The sequence below is a fragment of the Puma concolor genome, chromosome A2, assembly GCF_028749965.1.
Source record: "Puma concolor isolate L17-30 chromosome A2, mPumCon1.1.hap2, whole genome shotgun sequence".
NCBI lineage: Eukaryota > Metazoa > Chordata > Mammalia > Carnivora > Felidae > Puma > Puma concolor.
In genome coordinates, this window is record NC_141668.1 from 165,682,892 (window position 1) to 165,706,306 (window position 23,415).

The 23,415-nt window shown below is 50.6% G+C and overlaps 2 long non-coding RNA genes across 4 annotated transcripts; one reads left to right on the forward strand and one right to left on the reverse strand.

The window, feature by feature from the left end:
* Positions 1-1,806: 1,806 nt before the first annotated feature.
* Positions 1,807-16,343, reverse strand: LOC147583801 (uncharacterized). Its single transcript, XR_015242239.1, has 2 exons — positions 16,243-16,343; positions 1,807-2,565 (listed from the first exon to the last, which is right to left on the reverse strand). It is a non-coding gene; the product is annotated as an uncharacterized LOC147583801 (long non-coding RNA).
* LOC147583802 (uncharacterized) lies at positions 15,271-19,830 on the forward strand. Of its 3 annotated transcripts, none has more exons than XR_015242236.1 (3): positions 15,271-15,543; positions 16,217-16,340; positions 17,339-18,389. It is a non-coding gene; the product is annotated as an uncharacterized LOC147583802 (long non-coding RNA). The 3 variants fall into 3 exon arrangements; XR_015242234.1 differs by lacking the exon at positions 15,271-15,543 and adding an exon at positions 19,384-19,830 and having other exon boundaries at positions 16,228-16,340; positions 17,339-17,619; XR_015242237.1 differs by lacking the exon at positions 15,271-15,543 and having other exon boundaries at positions 16,228-16,340; positions 17,339-17,619; positions 17,922-18,389.
* Positions 19,831-23,415: the final 3,585 nt, after the last annotated feature.

The window sequence follows — 23,415 nt, forward strand, 5'->3', positions numbered from 1 at the left end:
GATTCTGTGTCTCCCTCCGTCTCTGCCCCTCCCCCGTTCATGCTCTGTCTCTCTCTGTCCCAAAAATAAGTAAACGTTGAAAAAAAAAATTAAAAGAAAAAAAACAAGGAAAGGCTTAAGGGGACATAACGTGTCTTGGAACGAGGAAGTTTTGAATACTGGGTGGCTCCAGGGCTCCTAAATTCCATAGAATCAGAATTCAGATTCTTTCCGTGTTTCCCCCCGTCCGTCCGCAGCCTGTCCAGTGAATGACGATGTTGGGCTCAGTTTGGGGATGTGCTGGGTCTGGGTCGGGGGGTGGGGAGGATACCCAGGAGGAATATCCAGGAGTCAGCTAGATATTAGAGCCGAGGGCGAGGCAGGAGAGTCCCTACGCCACGACAGAGGATGAGCAGCCCCGGGGAGGGTGTGTGGAGTGAGAAGCTGGCTTTGCCTTGGAAGCAGCAGCTCCTTGGTCACTTGCGTTCGTGAAACACCGACCGCATGGCAGCACTAACTGGGCTCTGGTGATCCGGGTCCCGTGGGGTGGGTTCCAGGCCAAGGATTTGGATGCAAGGATGTATTAAAGAGGAGCTCCCATCCTGCGGGGAGCACCAGCGTGTGAATTGTGTCTCAGACTTTGTCCTATCTCCACGGAAGGGAGCTGAGCCCTGTACTTCTGTAGCAGTCGGTCGTTAGCTACGGGCCGTGACGGGTAAGGAGGCGGGGAGGCTTCCAGGCGCTTTCAGCTCTCCTCTGGGGGAGCCAGCGCAGGGCCAAGGGCAGCACTGAAATCCACAGACGTTTAAAACATCTTTAAAGGGGCGCCTGGGTGGCGCAGTCGGTTAAGCGTCCAACTTCAGCCAGGTCACGATCTCGCGGTCCGTGAGTTCGAGCCCCGCGTCGGGCTCTGGGCTGATGGCTTGGAGCCTGGAGCCTGTTTCCGATTCTGTGTCTCCCTCTCTCTCTGCCCCTCCCCCGTTCATGCTCTGTCTCTCTCTGTCCCAAAAATAAATAAACCTTGGGAAAAAAAAATTAAAAAAAAAAAAAAACATCTTTAAAACAGCACCCACCTTGTGCCTTCATTCTGCAAATATTACTGAGTCTATCGGGTGCCGATGTTGGGGGGGGGAGGCGTCCAGAGGTGAACAGAGCGGTTAAAACTTCCTTTTCTCACGCGGCCGTGGAGGGAGACACCCAATAAACAAAATGAGTAATTGACATATACAAAGTCCATTGGGCTGGGATGTACACTATGGAGAAAAATAAAACAGGAATACAGATGTTGCCAGGGAGGTGGTTTAAAGAGTGAAACTTTAAACAGAAAGATCCAGGGGCACCTGGATGGCTCAGTTCGTTGAGCGTCGGACTGTGGCTCAGGTCACGATCTCACGGTTCGTGAGTCTGAGCCCCACATCGGGCTGTGTGCTGACAGCTCAGAGCCTGGAGCCTGCTTCGGATTCTGTCTGTCTGTCTGTCTCTCCCTCTCTCTCTCTCTCTACCCGTCCTGTGCTCACGCTCTGTCTTTCAAAAAATAAATAAACATAAAAAATTTTTAAATAAGAAGACCCAGAGAGCCTCTGTGATGTGGCCACGTCAGTGCAGAGATCAGAAAGGAGTGAGAGAGGGAGCGATGTGGGCATCTAGAGGGAGGGCATTCTAGCAAGAGGGGGCAGTGCAAAGGTCCTGAAGCAGGATGATGCCTGGCTTGTTGGAAGAATGGCAGGAGGCTGGTGTGGCTGAAGCAGGGCCGGAGGCGGCTAAGTTGAGACAGGTAAGAGGTGATGCTCACAGCCCCTTGTAAGAACTTCACATCTGACTCCTGGGTCTGTGGATTCATTTAATGCGGATTAAATGAGACGAGGCAGGCTATGCACTTAACATACAGCAAATGTCCAGGAAAGATTAGCCGACGACTATTTCTTGAGACCATCAACAGAAAAGAAAGTGGAACCTTCTGTGAATTGCATCGAAAAATGGAACGCAGCAACAGTCCCGCTAAAAAATAATTGTCTCCCACCATCACCACCAGGCTATCAACAGCCAACAAAATCCTTACAACTCAGCCTCAGCCTGACAGTTCTATGTGGCCTGACCTCTGGTCCAAGGAATGGCGCTCTGTCTGAGACCTCAGCGCCCAGTCCCAGCCCAGGAGAGCCCAAGGTCAGTATTGAAGTCACATCCTCTGCCCACCCATCAGGCGAGGCCAAAACAAGCAGGCGCTGATTAAACGACTCTATTCTGAGCAGGTTCCTACACCCAGCCTGCCTGGCCCCCCTTCTCTCTCCTCGGCTGAAAAGTGGGAACGTGCTGAATGGCACAGGGGGAAAAAAGGAATAAAATGATCCCAAGTGAGGAATTCGGTCAGTTAGGATAGTCAAGATAAACGCCAAGGCTCCAGTCCCTTCTCACTCATTGATGTCTCTGGACCTCAGTTTCCACATCCGTGAAATGGGCGCTCTGAGTTGATGAAGGATGATTCGGAGACAGCTTCTTCCATCGTGTGTCTCTGCTGTCCCAGCAATGTCTGCCCATGTTTGCTGCTGCAATCCTTGAAGAGGGGGAGGAAACAGCCCCACTGTCCATCTGCAGGGGACCAAGTAAATAAGTACTAAAGAACTTTCACGCCGTAGAACAAGGGTTGGTTTTTGTAAATAAAGTTTTTTTGGCACAGAGACCATTGGATCTACAAAAGCTAAATATTTACTCTCTGGCCCTTTAAGAAAAAGTTTGCCAAACACTGCCATAGAATATTATAGAATATAGAATATTATACCACCATGCTACTTTAAAAAAATTTTTTTAATGTTTTTATTTATTTTTGAGACAGAGAGAGACAGAGCATGAACGGGGGAGGGTCAGAGAGAGGGAGACACAGAATCCGAAGCAGGCTCCAGGCTCCGAGGTGTCAGCACAGAGCCCGACGCGGGGCTCGAACTCACAAACCACGAGATCACAACCTGAGCCGAAGTCGGATGCTTAACCGACTGAGCCACCCAGGCGCCCTCTGTTTATTTTTTTTTTTAATGATTTTTATTTATTTTGGAGAGAGAGAGAGCATGCACAAGCAGGGATGGGCAGAGAGAGAGAGGGGGGATCCAAAGCGGGTTCTGTGCTGAGAGCTGAGAGCCCGAACCAAGACTCGAACTCATGAATCATGAGATCATGACCTGAGCCAAAGTTGGATCCTTTTTTGTTTTATAATTTTTTTTATAATGTTTATTTATTTATTTTTGAGCGAGAGACAGAGACAGAGCACGAGTGAGATGCCACTCCTCATCCACCAGAATGGCCCAAATTAAAACCAATGACCAGGCCAGGTGCCATCAAGGAGCTGGAAGAACTAGAATTCGATACACCGCTGACGGGGGCGCGAAATGATAGCGACACTGGGGAAGCAGTTTGGTGGTTTCCTGAGAAATCGCAGGTGCACTTCCCATACCAGCCGGCCTTTGCATTCCTGAGTATTCGCCCAGAAGACGGGAACGCCCACGTCCACGTGCAGATCTGAACGGAACGTCCACCGCTCTTTCTGTAACCTCCAGAAAATGGAAACAAAGCCAACGCCCATTCTCAGGAGGGCAAATAACGAAGTTATGCTATATCCGCCTGCTGGTGAAACGGAGAACAAACTCTGGACGCGCAGGACAACCTGAATGAATCTCAAAATCATCATGTCGAGGGAGATCACATGCTCAGACCAACAAGCAACAACAAAACGAAAAGAAAACGTATCAGTTTTTTTTAATTGGTGATGTGGGAGCAGGGGTGAGACAGAAGGGAACAGTATCAGGGGACAGTAGGAAATTAATTTTCTTTAACATTTATTCATTTTCGAGAGACAGAGAGAGAGCGCAGGCAAGGGAAGAACAGAGAGAAAGGGAGACACAGAATCCGAAGCAGGCTCCAGGCTCTGAGCCGTCAGCACTGAGTCCGACATGGGGCTGGAACTCACAAACAGTGAGTTCATGAGATCATGACCTGAGCCTAAGTCGGACACTTAACCAACTGAGCCACCGAGACGCCCCATTTATTTATTATTTTGAGAAACAGAGACAGAGCACAAGTGGGGGAGGAGCAGAGAGAGAAAGAGGGAGACAAAATCTGAAGCAGGCTCCAGGCTCTGAGCTGTCAGCACAGAGCCCAACAAGGGGCTCGAATCTACAAACCGCAAGATTATGACCTGAGCCTAAATCGGACAGTTAATCCACTGAGCCACCCATGCACCCCCGAAATTTAGGGGGTTGACCATAATGCATGATCTTAATTATGATGATGGTCTTACAGGTGTATGAAACGTTAGAACTCATCAGATGTTTTACTTTAAATATGTGCAACGTATCGGGTGTCAGTTTGGTTCTAGGTACTTTTGCCATAAACGTCTTCGCCGCGGACGTTTTCACTGCAAACACTTTCGCCACTTAACTAATTGGCCATAAGGCAATTTCGCCATAAAAGATTAAAAAAGTAACTGGTTAACAGTTTGGTTTCATTTCTCCGTTGACACGGCACTCTCATATTCACACTGTATGAATCTTGGCCCTCACAACGGTCTATACAGTGGCACAGTGTTGAGCCCCTGTAACCCACAGAGCTTTGCAACATCTACCAACGGATGGCCTGTGAAATATGGCAGAAACAAACAACAGTGGAGAAGGCTCTCACGGGGCAATAAAAATCTGTTACAAATATGCAGACAGTATTTGGAAACGGATACATTTCTTTTTTTTTTTTTTTTTTAAGGAATCTCTACACCCCACGTGGGACTCGAACCCCAGATCCTGAGATCAACAGTCAGATGCTCTAGCGACTGAGCACAGGACACCTCTCTTAATGAAAGAAGGAATGTTCACGAAAAGAAAGAAAAAGCGGGACACCAAATGAAGAGAAGAATCCACAAGTACGTGCACAACGTTATGAACAAAAGAGTTCAGAGACAAGGCCTTAGGTACCGCCCACAAAAGGAAGTCAGTTACTCTCCCAAGTAACTGATTCATTTATTTGCCCACGAATCTACACGGCACGTGTGGAATGCATTCCAATATGTTGTATTTCGCAATGAAGTCTTTTTAATTTTGTTATTCATTTTTCATGTTTCATTACGTCCTTTTCACTGTCCCCTTTCGATTGTTTGTGATTTTACGGCAAAATTGCCTCGAGGTCAATTAGTCAAGGGGCAGAAATCTTTGCAGCAAAGATGCTCCCAACGAAAATACCGACCACGATCACTTACACCTCAACAAGGCCACCGAAGATAAAAGCGATGCGGTCCCTTTGAGTCCAAAGGAGTTCTAGGACACACGCACCTGCCGGGTCCCATTCAGGCTCTGCAGACCCTTCCCCTCCCACCTGTGTCCCGCGCGGCGCCTCCTCCCGGACCTCCCAGCTCCCACTCCTGCCCCCTAGAGTCCATTCTCAGCACTGCAGCCCTGGGGCTTTTCTTATCTTCAATACACCGTTCACCTGGTGTCCAGGGCTCAGTGGACTGGCAAGGCCCCTCATAGTTGCCCCTGCTGACCTCCCACCACACTCTCTGGCTCCCTATGTTTCAGCCAAATGAAATCTTTCAGCACCACCCATCAGAAAGGCTCTATTCACTACTGTGTCCCCAGTCCCTGGAACCAGGCTCAGGTCCCTGCAGGCATCTTGGGAATTTATTGTTTCTTCAATAAATATTCATGGAGCCCCCTCTTTTTAAAAAAATTTTTAAATGTTTATTTATTTTTGAGAGAGACAGAGAGACAGAGACAGAGTGCGAGCTGGGGTGGGGCAGAGACAGAGGGAGACACAGAATCCCAGGCAGGCTCCAGGCTCTGAGCTGTCAGCTCAGAGCCCGGGGCGGGGCTCGAACCCACGAACCGTGAGATCACGACCTGAGCGGAAGTCGGACGCTTAACCGACCGAGCCACCCAGGCACCCCTGGAGCGCCCTCTTTGGGCCAGGTCCTGGAATTGGCACCAGAAAACAGTGGTCTCTGTAAGCCTCCTGGAGCTTACAGTTGAATCAAACAATCCCACAAACGTATTAATATATTACATCATAATACATTATAAATACAATAGATCAATATATTGCTACAGATGTCACTCATCCGTTTGTTCAACTGCGCCGTGCCAATAATTACTGCCGATAATCGTTTCTAGCAAACCCAGGAGTTTCATCCCTCTGTGGCCGCTGTCTCAACTGGAAAGGACTTCTCCACCTAGAAAACTTCTGTCCATCCATCAAAACACAGCTTAAAGTTTACTTCCTCTGACCCCTCTCCCTCCTACATTTCATGACATGAACACCTCTCTCTCCTGTGCTACTGTAGAAATAAACTTCTGAAGCATGCAACTCAAGCGGTCAGTAAAAAAGCAACAAAAGCTGAGAAAGGAATTTGTAATGAGTTTCAAAGACCTTCATCAGGGGCGCCTGGGTGGCGCAGTCGGTTGAGCGTCCGACTTCAGCCAGGTCACGATCTCGCGGTCCGGGAGTTCGAGCCCCGCGTCAGGCTCTGGGCTGATGGCTCAGAGCCTGGAGCCCGTTTCCGATTCTGTGTCTCCCTCTCTCTCTGCCCCTCCCCCGTTCATGCTCTGTCTCTCTCTGTCCCAAAAATAAGTAAACGTTGAAAAAAAAAATTAAAAAAAAAAAAAGACCTTCATCAATTAGAACACACACAAGAAAACACACATACACACACACACACAAAAGGGATTTGGGAACTGAATAGCCAGTTTGCCCAAGAAATAGAAAGAAAACAAGCACTATTCTCTAAAACTAGATCTACTGGGGCTTTTTAAAAAATGTTTTTATTTATTTTTGAGACACAGAGAGAGGGAGAGAGACAGAGCGTGAGTGGGGGAGGAGCAAAGAGAGAGGGAGACACAGAATCCAAAGCAGGCTCCAGGCTCCGAGCAGTCAGCACAGAGCCCGACACAGGGCTCGAACTCACAAACTGTGAGATCATGACCTTAGCCGAAGTCGGTTGCTTAACCAACTGAGCCACCCAGGCAAACTGGGGCTTTTTTACGATAAAAGAATATGGCATACAACACTATGCTGAAAAATTTGAAAATCTCCATGGAATTTGAGGTCCCTACAGATATATACGTTACCAATATTAACTCAAGAAGGACTAAAACACCAGGGCACCTGGATGGCTCAGTCCCTAGAGCATACAACTCTTGATCTCATGGTTGTGAGTTCGAGCCCCATGTCGGGTGTTAGAGATCGCTTAAAAATAAAAAGAATTTTGGGGTGCCTGGGTGGCTTGGTCGGTTAAGCGTCCGACTTCGGCTCAGGTCATGATCTCACGGTCCATGAGTTCGAGCCCCGCGTCGGGCTCTGTGCTGACAGCTCGGAGCCTGGAGCCTGTTTCAGATTCTGTGTCTCCCTCTCTCTCTGCTCCTCCCCTGTTCATGCTCTGTCTCTCTCTGTCTCAAAAATAAATAAACGTTAAAAAAAATTAAAAAATTTTTTTTAATGAGAAAGAGTAGAATATCTGAATGAATCAATAAATAATGGTGAAAAAACCAAAAGATATTATCAAAAATAACCCCTCCAAAAAATGGTCAATCTCAAAGGCTATATCATTATTCCACCTTCAAAATTCAAGAAATAGGTAAAAATTTCCAAAATAGATGGAAAACTTTCCAATCATTCTATAAACAGCCCAAACCTGATCCAGCCCTGATGTAAAAATGTAGCAAGTTAGTAACAGAAAGAGGTTTTAATGGTCTAGGAGGGCGACCTACCTGAGTTCAGTTAAGCACACAGGCTCAGAAGATCTATTACCTGTGTTTAAAATCCTGACTCCTGGGGCGCCTGGGTGGCTCAGTTGGTTAAGCGTCCAACTTCAGCTCAGGTCATGATCTCGTAGTCTGTGAGTTTGAGCCCCGCGTCAGGCTCTGTGCTGACAGCTCAGAGCCTGGAGCCTGCTTCAGATTCTGTGTCTCCCTCCCTCTCCGCCCCTTCCCCGCTCATGTTCTGTTTCTCTCTGTCTCAAAAATAAAAACATTTAAAAAAATAAAAATAAAATAAAATCCTGACTCCTCCATTGGCTGATTTTCTTTGAATTTTCTGAGCTGAAGCGTCTTCCTGAAGAAGGGGCTGTTGTTAGGAATTAAAAGAAACAATCCCTGGAAAAATGCTTAGAAAAGTACCCAGCACATATTAAGAACCCAGTCAATGGTAGCTGTTGCTATTAATTGTCAAATATGAAAAAATAATAAAGTACTTTCCTAAACCGAAATTGTTTTATCTCAACAACTCCATCACGTTTAATAGGGAAACACAAGCTTTCTTGTTACAGTTAAAGGAAAGAATATGTTGCCATTATTAGTATTCTGATGCCCTAACCATCACAGTAGAACAAAAAAAAATAAGGGGGGAAAAATAAGCATCAAGAGAAAAGGAAATCAATTAATTATTTCTCTACAGGAAATAACCTTACCGACCCTAGAAAATCTAGCCAAAAAACTATTAGCGTTAATAAGAATTCAGGAAGGCAACGGGGTACAAAATAAAAACATAAATGTGAAGTGACCAGTAAGTACCAGGAAACGTAATGGGTTTATATGGGGTTAACGGGAACAAATCATTAAACTTGTTTTTTCAAAATCGCTACGTTTTTAAGGGATAAAAAACCCTAAACAAATAGATATTCCTGGGTGGGAAGAATATTATGAAGATGTCACTATGGTACAGATAACAAAAAAGATAGGTTTCTAGAAAAGAACAGAAAATCCTTACACAGATCCAAATAAAGATAATTATTTGGTATTTATAAACGAGCAACTTCAAACCAGAATGCAAACAGCTACTTATTCAAGAAACGGACCTGGGACAAGTGAGTAATCGTTTGGGGGAAAAAAAAAAAGTCTGACCCGCACATCAACCCTCATAACCAAATAAATTCCAGATGGACAAAAGAGTAAAATGCAAAAACACTGCAGTAAAACACCACTAGAAGAAAATATGGGATGAATATTTACGAATGGCATAAATAACAAAGGAAAAGACTGGTACATTTGACTAGATAAAAAAAATTAAACTTGTAGGGACTAAAAAACCACTTTTAAAGAATTAAAAGAGGGGCGCCTGGGTGGCTCAGTCAGTTGAGCATCCGACTCTTGTGTTTGGCTCAGGCTGTGATCTCATGGTTCATGAGATCAAGCCGCACATCGGGCTCCTGCTGACAGTGAAGAGCCTGCTTGGGATTCTCTGTCTCTCCCTCTCTCTCTGCCCTCCCCTGCTCAGGCTAGCACCAGGCTGGCTGAGTCGGTGGAGTTTGGAAGCGTGTGACTCTTGATCTCAGGGTCATGAGTTCGAGCCCCACGTTGGGTGTAGAGGTTTTACTTAAATAAATAGGACTTAAAAAATGTTTTTAACTTAAAAGAGAAAAGAAAACCTAGAAAAGAATATTTGAGGGGCCTCTGGGTGGCTCAGTTGGTTAAGCGTCTGACTCCTGATTTCGGCTGAGGTCATGATCTCGGTTTGTGAGATCGAGCTCCACGTCAGACTCGGCTCTGACAGTTGGGAGCCTGCTTGGGATGCTCTCTCCACTCTCTCTTTCTGCCCATACCCCAGTCAAAAGAGCTCTCTCTCTCTCTCTCTCAAAATAAAAAACAAAAACTTTTTTTAAAAAAATCCTTTAGGGGCGCCTGGGTGGCGCAGTCGGTTAAGCGTCCGACTTCAGCCAGGTCACGATCTCGCGGTCTGTGAGTTCGAGCTCCGTGTCGGGCTCTGGGCTGATGGCTCGGAGCCTGGAGCCTGTTTCCGATTCTGTGTCTCCCTCTCTCTCTGCCCCTCCCCCGTTCATGCTCTATCTCTCTCTGTCCCAAAAATAAATAAACGTTGAAAAAAAAAAAAAGAAAAAAATCCTTTAAAAAATATTTGAAACACATTTGCAAAAGGATACTTTTTTTATTTTTTTTAATTTTTAAATTTATTTATTTATTTTGAGAGAGACAGAGACAGCACAAGTGAGGGAGAGGCAGAGAGAGAGAGGAAGAGAGAGAGTCCCAATCAGGCTCCTCACTGCCAATGCAGAGGGGTTCAAACCCACAAACCGTGAGATCATGACCTGAGCTGAAACCAAGAGTCAGATGCTTAACCAACTAAGCCACCCAGGTGCCCCACAAAAGATGACCTTTTATGTAAGAAATCTTAGAAATTGGGGCTCCTGGGTAGCTCAGTCGGTTAAGCATCCAACTTTGGCTCAGGTCATGATCTCTCACGGTTCATGAGTTTGAGCCCCAGGTCGGGCTCTGTGCTGACAGCTCAGAGCCTGGAGCCTGCTTCCGATTCTGTGTCCCCCTCTCTCTGCCCCTCCCCTGCTCAGGCTGTCTCTCTCTTTCCCTCAAAAATACATACATACATACATACATACGAAGGAAGGAAGGAAGGAAGGAAGGAAGGAAGGAAGGAAGGAAGGAAGGAAGAAGGGAATCCTAGAAATCAATATCGGAAATAAGAAAAACACAAGGCCAAGAGACCCATGAAAAATTCACCTTTTTGGGTATCAGAAGTTTATAAATTCAAATGAGCTGCATTATTTGCCTGTAAGTTTGGCAAAATATCACATCCCATGCCAGTGAGGAGGTGGGGAAACAGAAACAACGAATAAACTCAAAAGAGTGTCATGAATGTAATAAAAAAAAAAAAAAATGGAGCCAAGGGATGGAATAGTGAGGGTATGGGGGGGAAGGGGGTTCCACTTCAGAGAGGAGATAACATTTGATCCAAGGCCTGGAGAATGAGAAGGTCCTCACCATGAAGGTCTCGGAGGGAAGAGACACCAGGCAGAAGTAACAGCAAGTGCAAAGGCCCTGAGGTTGGAGCGGTCTGTCGGAAGACCAGAAAGACAGCCCGTGGGGCGGGAGGGCGGTGAGCTGCAGACAGGAGCCCATTTCTTGGAAGGAGGATATAAAACGGCATTTGTAGCATCTCAGCACCTGGGCCCGGCCCATGCTCAATAAATGTAATAATTGTTATGATGGCTGCAAAGAGCGGGGTTTGGGGCGCCTTTGCTGCCCCGGAGGCTGAACTTCCGGATGTGCCCTGGCCTTCAGACCTGGCCGCGGTACAAGTGTGGGCCGTGGGAACCTTGGCAGGGCCTCGCTCAGGAAGGCCCTGACCTGTCTGTGCGTCATCCTCCTTGGGTCCTGAGACACGGCCCTGCCGTCACCCACACCCACCTGCTGGGAACAGGCCTGGAGATTCGGCACCAAGTAACCCCTGTCAGATGCCAAGGACTCCTTTTTTTTAATTTTTTTTATTTTTTAATGTTTATTTATATTTGAGAGAGAGACAGGTGGGGCAGGGGCAGGGGCAGAGAGAGAAGGAGACACAGAATCCGAAGCAGGCTCCAGGCTCCGAGCTGTCAGCACAGAGCCCGACATGGGACTCGAACTCACGAACTGTGAGATCATGACCTGAGCCGAAGTCGGACGCCCAACCGACTAAGCCCCCCAGGTGCCCCAAGGACTCCTTTTTTTTTACACAGTAGCTATGCTCAGTGCAGGGTTCCCAGGAAGCCAAAGCCACTGACATTATACTGGATGTTTATACCAACCAGGGACAGAAAATCCTGAATCATTTGAACTAGGTCCTTCTTCCCGTGGGAAGCATCATGAGCCCCAGGTCCCCTGGTCTTGAGCCTGGAAAGCGATCCTCTGCTCGATCAGATCCGGCCTGGAATCTGGGCTGGTCACGCGACTTCCCCCCCTGGTTTGACTCACAGAGCGTGGCTGGACCATCTGACATCCCACTGGCAATAGCAGAGAGTTCCAGTGGCTCCATAATTGTGCCAACACTTGGTATTGTTTGAATTTTCCATTTCGGCCATTCTGGCTGGCGTGCAGTCGGGTATCTCGCGGTGGTCCCGATTTGCGTTTTCCTGATGAGAAACGACGCTGAGCAGCTTTTCATGGGCTCCCGGCTAGTCATCCGTTCTGATGTTCTGAAGCATCTGTCAGGTGTTTTTGCACCTGAGACACGTTTTATGTCTCCAAACGTCCAGATGCTTCAGGATCCTATCTGCTTCCCATGACGCTCTCAAAAAGCTTCGCAAGAGTTTCTCAGCCTCGTCTCTGTCGACATTTGGGGTCGTAGCCTCCTTTGCAGGGGGGCGGGGGGCCTTCTGTGCCTTGTAGGATGTAGTGCTGATATCCACGCACTGGATAACAGAAGCGCATCCCCCTGGCTGGTGTGGCAAACAAAAATATCTTCAGACACTGACAGATGTTCCCTGGCGGGGGTGGGCGGGGGGATTGCCCCTCATTTCAGAGCCACAGGGGTAGAGTCACCCAGGCCTGGGGTCCGTCCTGCCCCTCTGCGTCCCTCTGGCTCAGAAAACGGGGCCCGATCGATAGTGCCCCTCAAGGCACGCTGACAATTTGGTGCCATAATCTCCCAGACGCACTGCTGGGTACACACCAGCTGGCCAATAGATCAGGTTCATCATCCAGTTCTGTCTGGACTTGGCAGGGGAGGCACGGAGCTGGGTCCAGCTGGCAGAAGCAGCCTCCAAACAACCCAGCATGTGCGGTCCCAGCCCCTGTCCATGTGCGGTCCCAGCCCCTGTCCACGCGCGGTCCCAGCCCCTGTCCATGCGTGGTCCCAGCTCCTGTCCCTGGGAGCCACTCCAGACAGTTCTGGATTCCTCCCTGGGAATGGCCCAGAGGCCCAGAAGCTGCCAGAAGGAATTTCCTCCACTGCATCCTGGTTCTTTGAAGGCACATTTGGCTTACGGTGGGGGGGGGGGGAGGCTAGAGGGGCTGGGGTCAAGGCTAGGAGGAGAAGGGAGTCTCCGTGGGCCAAGCTGTTCTCTGGGTCTGACATAGAGCAGTGCTGGGCATCAGGAGATCCTGGGATCAGGCCTAGCCAGGTCTGAAGGCATCTCGGCACCATGCATGCACTCCCCCCTTGGACACACCCGTGCGGTACGTACATTAGCAGGTGGGGGACACGCATGTATTCATATGGGCACCTGCACACACGTGTTCAAGCACAGATTTGCACGTCTCTAGCACACAGGCAAGAAGGCATTCAAATACACCCCTGCAAACACACAAACAGACAAGCCTGGGTACATGTGGACACCCGCGGGATCCCGCAGTCACGGATATGCTCTAACACACCCCTGCAGGCACGCGCGTGTGCCCCCTGGGCAGACACACCCAGAGAGCCACGTGTGCACAGGGGTACCCGTGCGGGACGGCAAGCAGAGGTGTGCTCAGGGCACACACGGATTCACGTGGACGTGCACACTTAGCTGCAGGTACACTCACAGCCACGCTCAGCCCGCGGGAGCACACGTGTGACGCACACGGAGATGTGGTCGACCCACACACGCAGTGGCTGTGCGTCTTCTGTCTTCGGTATCCTCGGGTGCTCCCGCCTGTATCCCCAGCCCCCAGCGCCGCACACACTTAGCCCCGTGTCCGCCGATGTCTACGGAGCACCTCGCGTACGTGGGGGGCTCTGTGCTCGGCTCCGGGGATCCCACGGGAGCTACTAAAAGCCAGCCCGGGGGCGCCTGGGTGGCTCCGAAGGTTAAGCGTCCAGCTCTTGATTTCGGCTCAGGTCACGATCTCACTGTTCGCGAGATCGAGCCCCGTGTCTGGGGGTTACTCTCTCTGCCTCTCTCTCTGCCTTTCCCCCCACACACCAGAGGGAACACCAGCTCCTCAAACCCCGCCAGCTGCTGACACAGACCTGAGGGAGAACAAGAGGCTGGCGGGGGAGGGACACCAGCATGGGGGCGTGGGGCGGGGGTGGGGACTCAAACTCGGCCTAGGGAGTCAGAAAAGGTGGCCTCAGAGTGAGCCCTCCACAGACACCGGCACTCGAGCTCAGGGGCACACACACATTTGCACCCCCCCTTCCCTTCCCCCCACACTTTCCCCACAAGGCGTTTACCCCCAAAGTAATGCGAAGAAGCCAGGGGGACTCACGGGAGCTGATGCTTCCCCGGGGGGCACCTCCAGGTCCCTCCCTGGAACTGCAGCTCCAGCCATCTCCCCCACACAGGCGGTGACACCCAGCGTCTGACCTGCCCCTCCCCTCCCCCCGCGACCCCTCCACTTCTCCATCTTCTCCAACACCCTCGGGGCATCCTCACCCACAAGCTTTCTCTCGCCACACAGTCTGTCCAGTCTCCCACTCCACCCAATCTCAAATCTCACCACGTGCCCGGTCTGCAAAATATACCCCGAATTCAACCGCCTTCCCTCCTCCCGCTGCCTCATCTGGTCAGCCCCCTCATCTCCCGCCCCTTCCCCTGGTCCCCCTGCTCCCACCCGCATCCCTACCATCTGTCCTTCCCCCAGTGTCCTCCAAAGGGGAGCCAGGCCCCTCCCTCCTGCCCACGGCCATCCCGGGCGCCCACCTCCCTCCTGGTAAAAGTCCAACTCATCTCAAGGCACACGAGATTGTGCAGGACCCCATCCTGTCCCCTCCTTGCCCTCGCCCTCTCCCATTCTGCCCCTCACTCACTCTGCTCCAGCTACAGGGGCCTCCTCCCTGCTCCTCCAACATGCCAGGCAGGGTACTACCCCAGGACCTTTGCACCTGCTGTTCCATCTGTCCAAACTGCTCTTCCCCCTGATATGCCCACACCTCGCTCCTTTACCTCCTTCGGGTCTTTATTTGTATTTTCGATCCCCTGCCACTTGAAAAGGCCACCCCAAACAAGGACGTCTGTGAGCTTCATCCTCTGCTGGAGTCCCAGTTCCAAATGGCGCAGGTGCACAGTCGGTGTTCCCTTAATATTCCCTAAAGGTTGAGTAAATGTTAGACATTATTGCTGTTATTATCAGCCTGTTATTTGTCCCTCGGTCCCCTGTGGTCTCTCTGGGGGCCAGGGCTTTCTCCTTCTGTCAACAAACGTTTATTGAGGACCTACTAGGTGCCTAGCAGCAAAGGAATAGACAAAGATCCCCACTCTCCCCAAATCTGCTTTCAAATGCAGGCTCCAAGTGTGTGAACCAAGAAACGATTTCAGACAACAGCAAGAAAGTACGGGCAATAGAGAAAATAAAACGGGAGGTTTGCAGAGCGGCGGGGGTGAGGCCGATTCCCCCCCCCCCCCCCCCCCCCCACACACACACCCCAAGCAGGTGCTGCTGGAGCAGAGGATCAAGAAGGAGCCAGCTGCAGGCAGGTGGGGCGGGTGCTTCAAGTTCAGCTCACACTGAAGCTCTCACCCTGCGGCCCTAAGAATAAATGAAGGAACACACAGACGCAGGCACACGTGACCGGATGACCCAGCCCCACCCCCCCCCACCTGGACCCGGGATTGCGTGACCCCTGAGTCCACGAGGGCATGGGAAGAGAGGCCCCCGTGGCCGAGACACCCTGCCCTTCCTCCGGGGTTCCCAGACGCCCTGACACAGGCTCCCCCGGAGGAAAAGGAAGAGCTTCAGCCGGGGGCAGCCTTGTGGGCCAGCTGCTGGGGTGGGGGGACTTCTTCCCCGCCCTCTTCCTTCCAGGTAACCCGAGAGGCCGCTGGACAATTCCGGGCACACGAAATGAAAATGGGCACATGGCGGGAAGCAGGCAGGGACGTCACACCCATAGGTGAGCAGACATTGAGGCCCTCTTGTCCCAAGTGCTGACCCTGGAGCCCCCCCTCCCCCCAGGGCACCTCCCCCAGCACCTGTGGACCAGGGAACCGGGCCGACAGCCAGGAGGCATCCTCGCGCTCGCCGCCTCCCGTGTGGACCCAAATCAAGCTCGTTCTCCTTCCGAATCCCCCTCAAAGCCACCCACTGCTCTCCCTCCCCTGCCTGGGCTAGGCCACCGCCCTCCGGCCCAGATAACAGCAGGGCCCTTAACCAGCCTTCCGACCTCCAGGAGCGCAGCCCGTTTCCATTCTCTCCCCGCCCAGCCAGAGAGATCTTCCAGAAACAAAGCCCAGTCCTTGCCACCCCACCCCCCCCCCCCCCCATACAGCCTCCCATGGCTCCTCATGGAGCGAAACCTAGAGTTCTTTCTAAACCCAGGTCTTGGAACCCAATCCGCACCGGCCTCCATCTCGGGCTTCCTTATTAGGGCCCCTCCCCACCCCCACCCGCGCCCCGCCCATTGGCTGTCCTTGCCCCAGACACGTGGAATCGCTTCCGGTCTCCCCTGCAGCCCAGGGCTTGCCACTGGGTGCCCCGGCCTCACCCATCTTGCGGGCGTCTGCTGAACCTCACTTCCTGGAAACCCTCCTGAACTCTAAGTCCAAGGTCACCCAGGCTCCCCCCAGGGAGCACAGGCCACACTGCTTCCTACTTACGAGTTTGTCTGCCTCCCAAGAGACCCGAGCTCTGCAATGGCTTCCCACGCCCGCCACGGTGCGCGGTCCCAAACAGATGCGCCGCAGAGAGCAGGTGATGTCAGGCGATGTCAGGTGCAGGGGGCGGGTTTGGCCTGACTGTGCCGGGCGGGGGCAGCGTGCTGTGCTAGGCTGTTCCGCGGCTGGCTGACGGGGTGGGTGGTTACTTACCGACAGCCCTTCATGGCTCACACTGGGGGGTGGGCACAGCCGATCCCCTCTTCTGCGATCTCAGCCAACACAAGACTCAGAGCCTGAGAAAGAAACCTTCTTGGGGCGCCCGGGTGGCTCCATCGATTAAGCCTCCGACTTCCGCTCAGGTCATGATCTCAAGCTTTGGTGGGTTCGAGTCCCACGTCGGGCTCTGCGCTGACAGCTCAGAGCCTGGAGCCGGCTTCGGATTCTGTGTCTCCCCGTCTCTCAGCCCCTCCCCTGCTCACACTCTGTCTCCCTGTCTCTGAATAATAAATAAATGTTTAAAAAAAATTAAAAGAAATAAAAAAAGAAAGCTCTGTGGGGGCCAGGGCAGAATTAGAGTCTAAAAGTTAAAAGCCTGGGCGCCTGGATGGCTCAATTGGTTAAGCACCTGACTTCGGATCGGGTCATGGTCTTGGGGTTCGTGAGTTCAAGCCCCGCATCGGGCCCTGGGCTGCTGGCACCGATCCCGCTTCAGATCCTCTGTCCTCCTCTCTCTCTGCCCCTCCCCTGCTCATGCTCGCTTTCTCTCTCTCATTCTCAAAAATAAACAAACATTTAAAAAATAATTTTAAAATAAATTAATTAAGATAAAAGCCTGACTCTTCCCCGGGGCACCTGGGTGGCTCAGTCGGTTGGGTGTCCGACTTCGGCTCAGGTTCATGGGCGCGAGCCCCGCATTGAGCTCTGTGCCAACAGCTCGGAGCCTGGAGCCTGCTTTAGATTCTGGGGTCTCCCTCTCTCTCTGCTCCTCCCCCACTTGCAGACGCACATGTGCACTCTCTCTCAAAAATAAATAAATGTTAAAAAAAAATTTTTTTAAAGAAGAAGAAAAAAAAGCCTGACTCTCCCTAACAGGAGCCTTGGATGACCCTGGTGTCGGGGTGCTCACTACCTCTCACTGGTGATTATCCTGATCATTAGAAGGCAGCATTTGGCTCCATCCATCTCCAGCCTCTGTGTGCCCCCACCCAGCAGCTGAGAATGACCCCCTTTCCCACGCCAGGCAAGTCCCCAGAGGGAGCTTTGGCTGGAAGAAGAAGCTACCAGACTGGGGGCCAAGAGAGGGGAGACGCTGGTGAAGGACAACAGTGGCTCAGTGTTTTCCAGGAAGGCTGGAGTGCACGAAGAATGCAAAGGTGGGAAAGGACCTGCTGGGGGTGGCCCTGTGTCCCCTGACGTGTCTCCCTTGGGTGCGGTGGTGGGCCGGGGGGGGGGGGCTGTCCACTCCACCAGCCACATGAGTCCCGGCCACTAGCAGAGACGGGCAGGGCCAGCCACAGAGGTGCACGGTCGGCACCTGGCTGCAGTGGCTTTCCAGGGTCTGTCCCTCTCAGCATGTCCTTAACCAGGCAGACGTTCTAAAGGCTTCTGCACACCGCAGAAAGGGGGAGGGGGGCAGGGCCACATGACACAGAGCCTCACCTCACTGAGCCCACAGCTTCCTCAGCTGCAAAATGGGACCAATGGAACCCATTTCCCTGGACGGCCGTGAAGGTTTCATGAGAGAAATAAGCTGTTTGGGAAGTTCTCAGAGAGCGGTGACCCCTCCCTTATGATTAACCAGCCCCGGGAGCTGCTTCAGGATGCATCTTGACAATTGGAAATATGGAAAGACACAAGGTTGTGCTGCTGTGGGCATCTCGTTATGAGAACGTTGGTTTCTTGGGTTATATTAAGATGTGGTTTTCCTGTTCAAGCCTCTGAAATCCCCTGTGGGTTCTCTGGGGGTTCAGCAGCAGGGGAAGAGGTAGGTCCCCAACAAGGAGTGGGCAGGAGAAGGAGGTCCGGCCTCCCGCACTTTGGTTGCTGCCTGAACTTGGGAAACCAGTCCCGGGTCCTTGGGGTTGCCACAAAGTGTCCCTACGCCGGACTCCCACCATTAGCGAATAAAAACATAAGAGGTGCAGTTGTCTGTGTTTTCTCCGGCCATCCTGAGTCTCCGGGTGAGCTAAGGACCTTCTCCTGACAGAATAAATACTATCTCCTCCCTGCGTGTAGGTCTGTTTTGGCAAGGTGGGTAGGTGCTCTTTTGCTTTAAAAATACAAACCGATTGGGGGCCCCTGGGTGGCTCAGCCGGTGAAGCATCCGACTTCGGCTCAGGTCATGATCTCACGGTTCGTGGGTTCGAGCCCCGTGTCGGGCTCTGTGCCGACGGCTCGGAGCCTGGAGCCTGCTTCGGATTCTGTATCTCCCTCCCTCTCTGCCCCTCCCCTGCTCATGCTCTGTCTCTATCTCAAAAAAGAAATAAACATTAAAAATTTTTAAAGAGAATACAAACCGATTAGAGGCATTAATAAACTCCCCCTGGCTTTCTGCCCATAGTCACCCACCCCCCCACACACACACACGCGCAGACACACACGCATACATGCACACACACAGTTATGCAGTTGAAAGGGACCAGAAGAATATTCCAATCGAGGGCACCGCAGGTGCCTTTCCCCATCCAGGGATAGCATAAGCCCCAGGGGCAATCAGCAGGGGTTTCTGATGTCATCAAGGGGCCCTAACGCGATGAGTTACCCCTCTGCACTAAATAGAATAGCTAAAATGTGTCAATGACAGCCCTGAGTGCTGTCATTGCCACAGGGAATGCATCGGGTTTTTTTTTTCTTTAGCTAAGATAGCAGAGGAGGTGGTTTATCGGACACGTGTTACATTCAGCCACAAACGCAAACAGAATTAGTCTCGAAAGTCGCAGGTCCAGGGCAAAGGACCAAAAGGGACTGTTTTGGTACAAGCCAGGTGGGTCTCTCAAAGGTGGTCATTGCCATCACGTGGCGATGGGTGTTCTAGATCCTGTGAGTCAAGTGCTAGAGAGTGGGCGTGCTGCCCAACAGTTTGTACCAGCGTCCCGGGCCTCGGGCTTTCCTTATTTCTGCTCGTGTGGCCTCTGCAGGTGCACGGGCTAGCGGTTCACTCGGCCCTCTGCCTCATCTTTCTTCTTTTTCAAGAAATGGTACATCTTTAACACCATCTTGGAACGCTTCCCACAGGACCCAGTAATCCGCTTCTAGATATTTTCCCGAGAAAAATAAAAACTTGTGTTCCCACGAATGTTTACAGTGGTGTTGTTCGTAATCGCCAACAACTAGATACAGTCTTACATGACCGTCAGTGGGTGACTGGAAAACAGTAGCGGAATAACTTATCATGGAACGTTCCACAGTGATTCAAAGAAAGACACAGAGCAACGTGGGTGAATCTGAAATGCATTATGCTGAGCGGAAGAAGTTCAGACTCGAAGGTTAAAGATCTGTATGGTTCCGGGACGCCTTGGGTGGCTCAGTCGGTTAAGTATCCGACTCCAGCTCAGGTCACGATCTCGCGGTCCGTGAGTTCGAGCCCCACGTCAGGCTCTGTGCCGACGGCTCAGAGCCTGGAGCCCGCTTCGGATTCTGTGTGTCCCTCTCTCTCTGCCCCTCCCCTGCTCATGCTCTGTGTCTCTCCGTCTCAAAAATAAATAAAAACATTAAAAAATCTTTTTTAAAAAAAAGAAGACACGGAGCGGGGGCTGTGAAGGCTGGGACCGTTTATGGCTTCCCCACGTTAGGGGAAGAGTTTCCAAATACAGACAGTCCCTCACTTAACAAAGGTTCCACTCACAGTCTTTCAACTTTGCAATATGGTGTGAAAGCGATATGCGTCCGGCAGAAACCGTAGTTCGAATTTTTAAATCAGATCTCAGTCAGCCATGAGATCACAAGCTTAAACAATCAATACACTGGCAACCATTCTGGTTTTCAGGTTCAATGCAGTATGGAATAAATTGTATGAGCTATTCAGTGTCTCATTATAAAATGGGTTTGTGTTAGATGATTTTGCCCGAGGGTAGGTGAATGGAACTGTTCTGTGTGTGTTCAAGGTAGGCTAAGCCAAGCCGTGATATTCAATAGGTTAGGTGTATTAAATGCATTTGGACTTATGATATTTCCAACTTATGATGTTGGTGTAACCCCTGGATGTAACCCCATCGTAAGTCAAGGATTATCTGTATATGACAATATTCATCAGTGTTCTTTTCTCTGCATCTCTGCTAGCAGTAAGTGTTATCATTTTTTTATGTTTTTTATCACTTTTTTATGTGCTTTATGACAACAGCTTGAAATTTTTATTTTTTGATGTTTATTTCTGAGAGAGAGAGAGAGAGAGAGAGATTGTGAGCAGGGGAGGGGCAAGGAGAGAGGGAGACACAGAATCCGAAGCAGGGTCCAGGCTCTGAACTGTCGGCACAGAGCTCGACGCGGGGCTCGAACTCATGAACCGTGAGATCATGACCTGAGCCAAAGTCAGACGCTTAACTGACTGAGCCACCCAGGCATCCCTATGTTAACAGCTTGAAATTTTTACTTCAATTTTACAAAATATGGGAAGTCATAAATAAATTAAATATACAGAATTTCACAAATTTTCTGATTTCCACTATAATTTCATCTGCAAAAAGATAGTAATCAGACATACATTCTCACTCTTCTGTTTTTGTTGACACCCTCTTGGGTGTGAAGTAACAGCTCATTGTCACTGAAACTCACACTCTCTGGGTTCCTGAGAACTATATTTTCATATGTTCTTTGGCTTTTGGTTCCGAGAAGTACCTGTTCATGTGATTCCTCAGTTTTCTATTTATGTTGTTTGTCTTTTTTCTTATCCATGTGTAGAAATTCTTTGTATGTGAAGGTCCTAACCCCTCTCAGACAACTTACTGGTCTTTACTTATTGGTTTTGTTTATAACATTTCCCCCTAAATTTGTGTTTATGTATATATAATCAGATATTTCTGTCTTTTTTTTTTAATGATTTTATTCGCTTTTGAGGGACAGAGGACTAGCAAGGGAGGAGCAGAGAGAGAGAAAGACACAGAATCCGAAGCAGGCTCCAGGCTCTGAGCTGTCAGCACAGAGCCCGACGCGGGGCTCGAACTCGGACTGCGAGATCATGACCTGTGCCAAAGCCAGACGACCAACCGATTGAGCCACCCAGGGACCCCAGATATTTCTGTCTTTTTATTTAAGCCTTCTGAGCTCCCTTTCTTAGTTTAAAAAAAATTTTTTTTTAAAAGCAGCTTTTCAACCCAAAGTTGTAGAAATTGCCTTATAAGTTCCTTCTACAATTTCTATTACTTTGAGGTTTTTGTTTGTTTTTTTACATCTGCTCTCTAGCCCAGCTGGATTTTTTTTTTTCCTTGCAGCACAGAAGCTATCTCAGTCAAGCACATCTCTATCAAAAGTGAGAGGAGGAAAGGGAGACAGCCACCTGTGTCCCAGACCCACGTCCCTCACTGGCTCAGGCTGGGGCCCCGCCCTTCGGTAGTGGGTGTTGAGTTCCCAGCCTGGCGTTTGGGTTTTTTCGGCTCGCTGTGGTCCCAGCTTGTCCAGAGGAGCCCTGGAGAAGCACTCTCCTCTGGTGGTCATTGCAGAGATAGCAGCTACCGTCTGAAGAAAGCCACCTCCTAAAGCTAAAAGCTGAATGGGTCCATTTCCCCCCGCCTAAAACTGGGGAATTCATCTCTTTGAGGGATCCAAACAGATATTTGCACACGCATGCTCGTAGCATCATTATTCACGATGGCCAAAAGGTGGAAACCTCCTAAATGTCCACGGACAGATGAACGGATAAACAATATGGGTCCAGCCACACAACGCAGTATTATTCAGCCTTAAAAAAAAAAAAAAAAAAAAGGACATTCTGGCACTTGCTACAACGTGGGTGAACCCTGAGGGCTGGGAAATAAACCAGCTACAAAAGGGGCACCTGGGTGGCTCAGCTGGTTAAGCGTCCGACTTCGCTCAGGTCATGATCTCACAGTCCGTGGGTTCGAGCCCCGCGTCGGGCTCTGTGCTGACAGCTCGGAGCCTGGAGCCTGTTTTGGATTCTGTGTCTCCCCCTCTCTCTGCCCCTCACCCGATCACACTCTGTCTCTCTCTGTCTCTCAAAAATAAACATTAAAAAAAATTGAAAAAAAAAAAAACAACCCAGCTACACACGGACAAGAAGCGTTCCGCTCCATTCATGAGGTACCCAGCCCAGGCAAATTCAGGGACACAGAAAGTCAAATACGAGACACCAGCGGCTGGGAAGGGGGTGGGGAGTTTAGTGTTTCATGGGGACAGAGTCTCAATTTGGGAAGGTGAGAAAATTCTGGAGGTGGATGGTGGGGGTGGTTGCAAAAGAATGAAAATGTGCTCGATGCCACCGAGCTGTGCACTTGGAGATGGTTAGAGTCGGCCATACATTGGTGGGTCCGTTTCTGGATTCTCTGTCCCTGTTCCGTTGATCTCTGTGTCTTGTTTTTGTGCTGATACCATAGTAAATGTTACTTTATGTATATTTTACCAGCAGAGACAGCAGAAAAGGGTAGTGCAACCAGAGGGGACGTCCCTGGAGGTGACACAGGGTGGTGGAGGGGCAGGAGAGCCAGGGACACACAGCTGAGGGGTCAGCGTCCAGGAGGCCACCAGGGACCTCAGCAGTGGGAGGAGGGCGGTGACGACGGTGGCCAGCGCAGGGGGCGAGGGATCGAGCACTGAGAGTGGGGACAGCTTTCTCTAGCAATTGGACCACACAGAGAGAGCAGAACAGGGAGGCTGGGAGGGAGAGAGGCCTGAGAGAATTGAAATTCTGACGGGGGTGGGGGGAGCCCAGAAGAAGAAGCAGAGAGACAAGAAGAGAGACAGAGAGACAAGGAGGTGGGGAAGAGACAGGAGCGACAGGGAGACAAGAAGCGAGGCAGGGACAGAGAAAGCAGACCCCTCCCCTCCAGGCAAAGGCCTGTAGACCCACCTTCCCTCCTAGGACCACCCAGTGATGGCGTCTGTGTGGGTCTCTGGGGCTCCTGCACCCTCTGAGCCAGCTTGTCCCCAAGCTTCCTTCCCTGCCCCTCCGATGATGCCCATCCATCATGCTTACGGTCTGGGGGCGTCTGAGCACTGCC